The 10,000-nt window shown below is 42.3% G+C and overlaps 1 protein-coding gene across 2 annotated transcripts in view; it reads right to left on the reverse strand.

Annotated features, from left to right (window-relative positions):
* Positions 1-9,833, reverse strand: part of vdra (vitamin D receptor a) — an 81,559-nt gene extending 71,726 nt beyond the window's left edge. The window contains exons 1-2 of one of the 2 annotated variants that reach the window (XM_067445401.1): positions 9,733-9,833; positions 9,429-9,479 (exon numbers count right to left, since the gene is read on the reverse strand). The gene's annotated coding sequence lies outside the window, so the exon portion shown is untranslated. Of the gene's footprint in view, positions 1-9,428; positions 9,480-9,732 lie in introns of those variants that run through there. The other variant, XM_067445400.1, reaches the window with a different exon arrangement.
* Between the last annotated feature and the right edge of the window lie 167 nt (positions 9,834-10,000).

Raw genomic sequence — 10,000 nt, forward strand, 5'->3', positions numbered from 1 at the left:
TGATGAGACGTCATTCTCGGCCAGCAGATTCGTCTGGAACTCGTGGCTCTTCAGTTGCGGAGCCGTACGCAAAGTTACGAAATTTGACGTGCACAACGCCAAGCGAAACGGGGTCTCGCGCACTCCGCATCGACGTCATTTTTGCCGCGCGCTCGAGCGGATGCGTCGTGTATAAACGAGGCTTAAAGCTACACTGAAGATTGATAACGCAAGCTAATTCTTCAGTTCAATCTGTGTGTGCTAAAGGCTCATGAGTTCCTGTAGAGATAGCGATACACATTCTCCTCTCGCCAAATAAAGGAAAAGCATGTCATCGATGTCTTCTCTCTCGCTGTAACAAAATATCCCTTTCCTCAGAGATGGTCAAGCTCAGTTTGTACATGAGTAGGCTATGATATAACCATTTTTTTAATACGGTATCCTAAATTGTGGATAATTAATATATCATATGCTGAAGTACATTTCTGGATTGAAGGGGGGGTGAAACACTCAGTTTCAGTCAATCTCATGTCAGTCTTGAGTACCTATAGAGTAGTATTGCATCCTTCATATCTCCGAAAAGTCTTTAGTTTTATTATATTTACAAAAGAAATATGGGCTGTACCGAGTCTTTCCGGAAAAAAGCGAGCAGCTGGAGGCGTATCGAGTGGGCGGAGCTAAAGAATGACGAGGCGTATCGTGTGGGCGGAGCTAAAGAATGACGAGGCGTATCGTGTGGGCGGAGCTAAAGAATGACGAGAGCGCAAAGCGGTGACGTCCTCAAGTGTGGAGAAACCCATCGCTATCTCAGCTAATAGATATGATCCAGAATCAGATCCGGAGGCTGAAATAAACTGAACAGGAGAAACAGCAGCAGCAGGACGTCCGTCTCTGTGGTATGGACTGTATTTAGTGACCTGTCAACATTTGTGTGTGTTTGCTCGCAGTTTATGAGGACATGATTCGGTTTATGGACTATTGTATGCGACTTAACCTTAGCAGTAGCAAGCAAAACGGTTTTGCACGTCAGACTAGTGTAACGTTATACAGAGAACAGCAATGGAGTCCGTTAGCGCATTTGAATGACGAAGCACGCGATCGTGTCGTTTACTGATGTTTACTCACGCGACGGTAGCCGACAGCACAGACATCTGAAGCAGTTTAACTCACCGGCTGCTTCCAAAGCAGGACCGAACCTTTATCGCTGGGACCGCTCCGTCAAAAACACACTTCTTTGGTATGATTTGGTGAAGTCCTGACAGCAGTGACCGTGGAGATCCACTTTGAGACGCGACTGAAGCGATGTTGTGAAGCTTCCCGTCATTTCTGCGTTCAGATCGGTTCAAATGCAGCGCTGCCTTCCCAGAATGCTGTGCTGAAGCGTTGAAGTCGCTCGACGTCACCCATAGGAATAAAGTGGAGCGCGGCGCGACAGAAGTGTTCACGGACGACTGGATCTGCACCTGAGCGAGTGTTTATGGGCGTGCATTTCCTCTCTCGCTCTAGTCACGCGTGCGCACCCTACCAGGAGAAGAGCCCGTACGGCCCATACAAGGACCTTCCGCTCTATTAACGTCAAGCCGACCCATACTCGAAAAAAACTCTCCGAAACTTGTGAGAAACCGGAAGGAGTATTTTTGACACAGAAATACTCCATCAAACGTCCAACATTAGTTTTTGAAACTTTGTCTATGTTTAGGATGGGAATCCAAGTCTTTAACAGCGTAAAGCTCAGTATGCATGAAACAGCATTTCACCGCCCCTTTAAAAGAAAAAAAACAACAAGAACCGTTCAGAACGGAAAACCGTGATACGAGCCGAACCGTGGGTTTGGTGAACCGTCGCCCCTAATATGCTCCTAAAACACAATCATCCGCTGCAGTTTGCATCCATTTGATTTATTGTTTTTGGTTCTTATTTAAATGCATTTTTTAAAACAGACTGAGAGTCCATTGCTTTAATTGTTTTTGGTTGTTTTGTTCATTTTTAGTGTTAAAGCAGCACTAGGTAACTTTTCAACCTTCATAATATATTTTTTAAGACTCTTGTGATGATAAATCGACTTACAATAGGTTGAATGACACGTCTGCCATAGCCTGATGGGGTCTGTATCGTTTTTAATCGTACTTTTAAACTTCGGGTTTCGGGTAGTAACCCGAGAAAAAGAAAAGAACTACAAAATTCGACTGCTTTACGGCATATACGTCACTTCCACCAACACACACACTTCCTTACATTCGGACGTGCGAGCCCAACTTTGTTCGTCGGATAATATAGTCATGTCCGAAGCAGCAGAGACAAATAAGAAAGAGAAGGTTTTGTTGGAGGAAAGCAATAAGAGGAAATGAAAAAGTGATGGGATTAAAGGCAGGACGAGGATCAACATGTGACCAGCGTTTGCTCGTCGGCGTGAGCTGAAGGAGGCGTGCCCGACCGATGCTGTCCTGCTTGTTACGGTGAGCTACCACTCAAACATTGAACTGAAGTATCATATAGATTCTGTCAAACGCTAACCAATAGACTACTATAATGACGCTGGCTTGTAAACGTGAGCATCGTGATTATTTGGCGTTTGAAAAAAATAAAACCCATGAAATTATATTCATATGACATGCTGAAGCATATGCCACTGACTGTAACGTTACCTGGGATGAAGACATTTCACACGCGACGCCAGAAGAACTCGAACTCCTCCTGCAGTGTTCAGGGGAACTGTTAGTGCTGCACCGACCCGCGGGACGCTTTTATGAAGTTATTTGGCCCGCACCGCACCACTGTATATATATTTTACAAGCCGCCCCGCACCCGCGACCATTAAATAGACATACGGGGTCCGCGGGTTATGAGACGACCCGCGCATCACTAGTTCAGGGCTCTCAGGGTTATCATGTCAACAAATGCACGCGCGATGGCATCCCCTGTTGTAGGATGACAGCTTACGACAGTAGTTGAGGACATTATTTTTTCCTAACTGTAGGGGGACCCCGAGAGCAAAAGTAGCCAAGTGGGGCTTTAAATAGTCTTTAGAAATTAAAGTTTATTGATCTTTGAAAAGGTGTACCTGCATTTGTATGCCATTATCATTATTTTAGATAAAAATGGTCTCAGAATGACAATATTATCGTTTATCGCAATAATTTCTTGGCCAATTTATCGTCCAGCAAAATTTGTTATCGTGGCAGGCCTACCTCTAGGTTCATTTTTCACCGGAGCTGTCCTTTAAACCTGCTTTACTGAAGAAGTGGAAGCACTGTTGGCTCTTGTGTAACAGTAACATCACCTATTACACACACTCGCATGTTTATCATGAGGTCGAACCCAGTTATTCATTAGTCACATATTTATTGATGCTTTTCTGTTCTATCTTGAATAACGTGACGCTTCCATAACATGTTGTTTCCATAACAGAGATATAAAGCGTTGGTTTCTCTGGCTCATAAAATATAATACGTCCTGGCTTGATACATGGTCTAAATGTCTAACGAAATACAAATGATAAACATCTTTCACTGTACCCATCTGCCAATGCGGATGAATGAGCAAGGTTATTTCAGGGCAAGTCCAGCCTGATTGCAAAGCCAATCGTGATTAGTGAAAGCGAGAGCGTGATTGGTCAGAGCAAATTACTGTTAAAGGTGGGGTAAGTGTTATTTCAAAACCGTTTTAGAAAAAGGACTCGGGCCGAGTGGAATAACAAACTTGTAGCCAATCAGCAGGTAAGGGGCGTGTCTATGGTGAGAAGAAGAGAGGCCCCGTGCGCGTCATTATTCAAAACACACACAGGACGGACATTAGCCAAGAAAGAACTAATATATGCTGCTTTTGCTTGAATATGCTCGTGTCATGTTCGCTTGTTTGTCCATTTGCGATCGTACTGTCGCTCACTTCAGCGATGATAAAGACCCGTTCATTTCCACACCGTATGGAGCATCTAAATCTCCTCACTGTGCGCTTCAAGGTTTCAAGCTTCAGCTCACAAAATGTGTCCGACAGGTAAGATACTATACTCCTAATTTGTTTCACTTTTACATCTATACAACCCATACGATCATAATTGTAATATGTCGTTAGTTGGACTGTTGTGCTCGTGTACTATCGAGTTGTTCATGAGAACGGTTTGAGTTTTGTGATCGCTATAACTCTAATCTGGTCATAATTGTAATATGTCGTTAGCTGGACTGTCAGCTCGTGTTCTATCGAGTTGTTCATGAGAACGGTTTGTGTTTTGTGATCGCTATAACTCTAATCTGGTCATAATTGTAATATGTCGATAGCTGGACTGTCGGCTCGTGTTCTATCGAGTTGATCATGAGAATGGTTTGTGTTTTGTGATCGCTAGGGTTGGGAACCGAGAACCGGTTCTTATGCAGAACCGATACTGATTTTTGAAAAATACCGGAACCGCGCGAAATTCCTGAGTGTCGGTTCCGAAAACGGTTCTGGTGCAATGTGTGTGCGAAGCGCTGGGAGCATAGCCGCAAGCCGCACTCCCGCTCTCTCTCTCTCTCACACACACACACGCACACACTGTCTTAGCGCTGCCGCCTCCCTTCCCCTCACGTCACTTTTTTAAAATCCCCCATAGCGCGAGTCCCGCAAACGCGGCGCCGAGGAGCTTGTTTGTAATCCGAGGACCATGGCTCATTATGTTTCGAAATGGTTTGGGTACAAGCTGATCGCGTTGAAAATAAAGGCGTTTGTCTAGCGTTATGAGCTCATTTGAAACATTGCCGCGGCTCATTTAAGAAAATGACAGCTCCGAAGAGACGCCGCTTTAGTTCGAGGTAAGCTAGTGCTAACAATAATAAAGAAAGACGATCAACACCTCATGTGTTACCACTGAAATGTAGATGTAATATATTTCCAAATGTAAGCCCATCTTATGCGGATTGACGCTTCATACTGTCGTCTGCCCTGACTCTAACCTCGAGTGTTTTAGCCGGTTTACTTTTTGCAAACCTTGTGAGCACGCAAACGCTGCGACCTCGCCCCAAATGTTTTTATTGGTTTATTAAGTACAAACAGGCGAGTTATGAAAAATTGAGTGCGATTGATATGTTCACTTCACACAAAAAGATTTTGTAATGAGACGGCTAACTGTAGTAGCGTTTAGTCCACTGTCTGTAATAGCCTAATTTAGAGATCACTTTTTTATTTTTAACCGACAACTTTGATCAGTTAACGTTGATACGGTCAACCATGGGTCAAACGGTCATCAGTTAACATCCCTAAAACAGAGAGAGAAAATGTAATAAGACAATTTCAGAGGTGTAAATTTGAACATGTTTTTTTTAATTTCCATAAATTCCATATGGCTCGATTAATCCTGTAATATATGTACAGGACTTTTTTTTTTTACATTGCCAACCTGTAAATTCATTTGAGAGCAAGTAATGAAACACAAAAAAGGATTGTTTAAAGTTGCGTATTGTGCCTTTTTCCTTTACCACTATTTGTTTAATAATTTCAATGGAACCGGAATCGTTAGGCGGAATCGGAACCGGAAAATTTCTCACGATTCCCAACCCTAGTGATCGCTATAACTCTAATCTGGTCATAATTGTAATATGTCGTCAGCTGGACTGTCGGCTCGTGTTCTATCGAGTTTATCATGAGAACGGTTTGTGTTTTGTGATCGCTATAACTCTAATCTGGTCATAATTGTAATATGTCGTTAGCTGGACCGTCGGCTCGTGTTCTATCGAGTTGATCATGAGAACGGTTTGTGTTTTGTGATCGCTATAACTCTAATCTGGTCATAATTGTAATATGTCGTTAGCTGGACTGTCGGCTCGTGTTCTATTGAGTTGTTCATGAGAACGGTTTGTGTTTTGTGATCGCTATAACTCTAATCTGGTCATAATTGTAATATGTCGTTAGCTGGACTCGTGCTCGTGTACTATCGAGTCGTTCATGAGAACGGTTTGTGTTTTGTGATCGCTATAACTCTAATCTGGTCATAATTGTAATATGTCGTTAGCTGGACTCGTGCTCGTGTACTATCGAGTCGTTCATGAGAACGGTTTGTGTTTTGTGATCGCTATAACTCTAATCTGGTCATAATTGTAATATGTCGTTGGCTGGACTGTCGGCTCGTGTTCTATCGAGTTGTTCATGAGAACGGTTTGTGTTTTGTGATCGCTATAACTCTAATCTGGTCATAATTGTAATATGTCGTTAGCTGGACTGTCGGCTCGTGTTCTATCGAGTTTATCATGAGAACGGTTTGTGTTTTGTGATCGCTATAACTCTAATCTGGTCATAATTGTAATATGTCGTTAGCTGGACTGTCAGCTCGTGTTCTATCGAGTTGATCATGAGAACGGTTTGTGTTTTGTGATCGCTATAACTCTAATCTGGTCATAATTGTAATATGTCGTTAGTTGGACCGTCGGCTCGTGTTCTATCGAGTTGATCATGAGAACGGTTTGTGTTTTGTGATCGCTATAACTCTAATCTGGTCATAATTGTAATATGTCGTCAGCTGGACCGTCGGCTCGTGTTCTATCGAGTCGTTCATGAGAACGGTTTGTGTTCTCGGCCAACGCGCGGACTCATTTAATTTATTTGTGAATATGATTATTTTTTGTGGATCACTTAAAGGGGTGATGAATTGAGAAAATAAACTTTCCCTTGAGCTTTTGATATATAAAATGTCATGGTAATATAATAATATCCTGTAAGTTTCAGAGCAGAACTAACTTGTTAGTCAAAGAAAAACTTTTATAGACACCAGGCTCAGCAAACGATCACGTGCGCATCTATACGTCATCAAACGACGAAACAAACCCCCCCACCAAATAATAAGCACGTCTAATCCAGTAGCCCCGCCCACCAACTCATGGAGCTGATCGGTCGATCACTAGCCAGCAGCAATAAACATGCTGAAGAAGATAACAAGATATTAAGGAAGGACACAGTCACTGCGGCTTCCTTCAGATCCTAATATTAGGAAAGTGTGATACTTCATTTATTTTTAATGAAGTTCCAACTCACGTGGGGAAGAACGTGTTTTTCTCTTCATTTAACTGCAGAATCATTTGTAAACAAGTCTCAGGTCGAGCTGGATTTGCAGACATATTGAGATTAAAACACAGTGCTGTGCTTCTAAATTGGATCCGACAGGAATGGTGCAACAAACTTATGCGAGTAAAACGTCTTTTTTATATATAATAGTAGTCCCAGGGCTGTGTGTTTTCCAGACGGGCTACCAAAACGAAAGCCCGTCGGCAGGCAGTGAATCTCATATTGTGAAATAATATTACTTTCTTGATCAGTTCGCGCTTATATCCACCGATCGTGCGACCATGAAATACAAAAATAATATTCCAATCAATCGCAGGTGGATGAGAAATAAATCATTGGGTGCACATTACATGCACACCAGTAAGCTGATAACTCAACAAATCAGTTTATTGAAATAACCAGTTTTCCCCGTTTACATGCAAACCCGTAAACTGACAATGCAAGTAAATCGCGTTTACATGACTTTATTAATAAACCGGGTTATTTCTATGTAGTGACATCAAAAATTGTAATGTCCGTATCTGACTCAGAGTTTTTCAAATGTTACGTCAGTTGTGATGTTAATAAAGCGTGTCAGCGGGAGATTTGAACACATCTTTACAATGTTCTGGGTCTTAAAAGAGTCAGCGTTTGTGATATATGTCCTTATTTAATGTAAAATGCTAGCTCGCTCTGTCTGGATGCGTTTAAATCTGCTGTAAGTTTGCATTTTTGTCACCTATCACACATGCGCACTTCAACAAGCCGACAGAAAGCAGGTTAATGCGTTTACATGCAGCGCAAAATCGAGGTAAGAGGAAAAAAACAACCTGATCCGACCGGTTTATGCTTACGCCGTTTATGACCTTACTCCGATAAAATAAAATGGGTTACCGTGTTTACATGACCATGTTCATTGTCGGCTTATTAGGCATAATCGGCTTAAGAACGTGCATGTAAACACACCCATTGTGTTTGTTTGATAAAGACGTATACGAGCCCTGTGAGAGAATCATTCCTCCCTCATGTGAACTGACAGCGGAGCTGAAGCTCATTAAATATGCAAATCTTATCCAATCCTAGCTGTGGGCGTTTACTTCCAAGTCTCCAGTGACACGCCCATCAAAACCCAGCTTTCAGGAGAGAGCCTCAAAACCAGTGTAGAAAATAGCATATTATTTATTAGTGTTTTTGGATGTAAAAACCACACAAACGTTATTAGTTGACCTCAGACAACAGTATAAAAAATAAATTAAAAAAGCCAGTTCATGACACCTTAAGATTTATTTGTGAATCTCACTCTATTTGTAATAAATGCAACAGTTCTAACCCCTTAGGAGCCGTCTCGTGCACTGGAAAAGTCTCGTGCATGGGTGTGTGTGTGTGGGTGGGTGTGTGTGTGGCGCATGTTCGTCGCACTAAACCACAGTTGACTTGCGAGCCGTTTAAAGCTCACGGTCCTCTTGCCATGCAGTGTTTTAGACTATACAAGATTTATATCACACAGAGCAAAGGCTGCTGCACTCTGATACTAAACAAACACGACAGGTGCCAAATAGGGCAAAGTTTGTCTCAAATCATCAGCTGAGAAAAAAAACCTGCGACACACTCATCCCAGAAAGGCTCGTTCAACTCGGAGATGCTTTTAACACGCACTTAAACGCTCTTTTACAGGTTTTCCCCTCTGTATAGAAACGCACAACTTTGCATTACAAAACAATGCAACAGACGCAATATGACACTACTACAAAAACACAGTTTGCTCCAAACGTTTGAAGTCCTGCTCATATTTCTCAATGCATTTGTGCGTCTGAGCCCGAGGCAAGTGTCTGACTCAGAGAATATCCCATCTCACATGGTCTAAAGGAGCAAAAACGAGCTAATAAAGCTTTTAATAACACTAAAAAGCACTGTAATAACAGATGGGTTTATCCTGAAGGTCACGTGTGGGGTAACTCTTCTGTAAGAGCATGAGATTACTGTAAAGGAGTGTCATATAGGGGCTAAAAATTACAGTATGGCCACCCAGAAAAGATCTGTATTATTTTGCAAAGCCCAAGAAACTTTATATTTATAACCTTACACATTTTTTAATGCACTTTGTTTTCACTGTAGTCAGCTGAAGATGTGTGCATTTAACAGACACTATTACCAATCCAACTTTCACATGTCAACATTCATAATCCCAAACAATTTTTTTTAATTAAATGCATTTTATATCCACTGTAGTCAGCTGAAGATGTGTGCATTTAACAACAACTATTTTTAATCCAACTTTCAAATGTCAACATTCACAATCCCAACCAAACCTGACAGTTCATAGCAAGACTGTCTCGAGCCAAACTGCCCTGGGAGACCAATTAAAGAGAATAAAAGCATGAAAATAACACTTTAAACAAGTGAACTGGACCATATAAAGAATAAAAGATGAATGCAGTCTCTACCTGATGTGGCATCACTGGATTCACACGCGCCAGCTTCACATTTAGATTTACCTATTAAAACACACACACACACACACGAAAGTGTGATATAATAACGCGTTTTTCTCCATTAACTGGTGCATGTGTGATTATGCGGTTGTGTGTGTCGCACATACAAACACACACACACACACAGACACACAAACATGCGCGCGAGCGCATACACGCGCAGCATGGCCACATTCGCACGAAAACTGACCACTGTGGCGGTCAAACACACTTTCCTCCGCTACAAGCACTGTGATATCAATAAAGTGTATTTTACCAGAGTAATTCAGACTTGAATCCAATAGCAGGCCGCGGATAAAACTCGCGTTTATTCCCAGAGATCGCTTCTTCTTCTTCTTCTTTCTCCAGATAAACCAGCAGTCGAAGAGCATCAGCTTTACTTAGCCCCGCCCTCCGTGAACATATCTATAGACATAGACCGCCAATCACAGGCGTCCGCTCGGACACCACCTCCGCTGATTGGACAGGACGCCTGACAGCTCGATTTCGATTGGTGGAATGGCGTGTCACTCACTGCACGGACG

This window comes from Pseudorasbora parva, chromosome 6 (assembly GCF_024679245.1).
Source record: "Pseudorasbora parva isolate DD20220531a chromosome 6, ASM2467924v1, whole genome shotgun sequence".
Taxonomy (NCBI): domain Eukaryota; kingdom Metazoa; phylum Chordata; class Actinopteri; order Cypriniformes; family Gobionidae; genus Pseudorasbora; species Pseudorasbora parva.